A 1,512-nucleotide genomic window follows, 5' to 3' on the forward strand; every position below is an offset into this window, starting at 1 on the left:
CGGGTATCGAAGTGAAATCGTCGAACGCAGACGCATCGATTAGTGAAGTCTATGCGACTATTGCGTGATGCAAATGCGAATCTACGCAGACAAAAAGAATTATTGCGGAACACTCCGTGTTGGAAGCGTGTCGGCTTTAGGATCACTGGTCGGGAGGTCGATTTGAGGGACAAAGGCCGATTTCTTTGAGAGATGAGCGAGGGATTTCAGAATCGCGAGGACTTTCACCAGCAGTTCGAAAAAGTCAAGTGCCGATTTGTGCTGCAGGCAATTAAATCGGTGTTTACGCAATATAACGAGCTTAGGTCCGCATCCCGGCTGCGTTATGCTACTAGTAAATTTCACGAAACCGCGCACGGTGTCAAACGATATTTCCTCATGCGACCCGTAGAGTCGTTAAAGAGATGTAAAGCAGGGTATTCATGAGGGGTGGAGAGCAACAGGTGGGACAAATAGAAGCACAAAATGCTAGTTCACGCGAATTGCGTAAAACCTGTCAATCCATAATAACACCGGAGAGACGTTTGACCTGTTGGCTATATTTCAGAGATGACAAAGACAGAGCCCCAGAAAAATACAGGAGAGAAAGAGAGGATAATCCCAGAGAAATCGTGCTCTAATGTCGCAAAACGTCTCATTGCAAGTGTCTCGGGCTATGCAAATTACCGGTTTCGACAGACCTTTTACGAGAAACGGGCAAATTCCGAAGATCGATGCTTGAAACTGATCGCCACGAACACCGCTCGCAGGGATCGCCAAATTATATTGTCTCGGAATTATGATTAATGACCATGTCGACGATGTGAAAGGGATAGAAGTACAAGGTATAAACATGTATTGCTTCCTAGTAAAAACGAAATAAATGGTTGATATAGCGTCGCTTAGAGACAATCACGTAACTCATCGCTCGTATATCCGGTATCATATATCCGGGATAGATATATTAATGCCTATTGGCTCGTTGTAACGCCTGTATAATTTCGCTGATTACACGTAGTTTCGCGCAGGTCTGATCCAGTTTTTTCTTCATTAGCCACGCGTACGTGCTTCTTTGTCTAGGAACTTAGTTGAGTTTAGTCTTACACAAAATGTCATAAGAACGAGACACGCGAAGAAATTGGCCACATCCAGGAATGCGAAGTGCTCCATTTGTCCGTTTCTTCCGGGTGTTCGGCTCTCGCACATACGTCCCGGACGCGCATATACCCGGATACGTGACATCAGATCCGGGTAATGCGTAAGTGTTGAACGTATGCAAGCAATATATCAGTTTTTTAAGCATACTCCTATATGTCTTTACGTACTATGCTTCGAATGAAACAAATGCAAGGTATCTTTCCGCATAAAAGAGCTACCGCTTCCGTTTCGCTAAATGTATCAAATATCACACCGTCGCAATGTTTTCTAATCGAAAAGTGTGTATTAAAAATCTAGTTAAAAAATAAAGTCAAGTCTAAATTTTTTAGCATTAATAATAATTGTAAAAATAATTGCAAATAATTACGATTAGTC

Source organism: Temnothorax nylanderi, unplaced genomic scaffold (genome assembly GCF_030848795.1).
Source record: "Temnothorax nylanderi isolate EJ_2023f unplaced genomic scaffold, tnyl_v1.0 TNYL_tig0004_pilon, whole genome shotgun sequence".
NCBI classification, from domain to species: domain Eukaryota; kingdom Metazoa; phylum Arthropoda; class Insecta; order Hymenoptera; family Formicidae; genus Temnothorax; species Temnothorax nylanderi.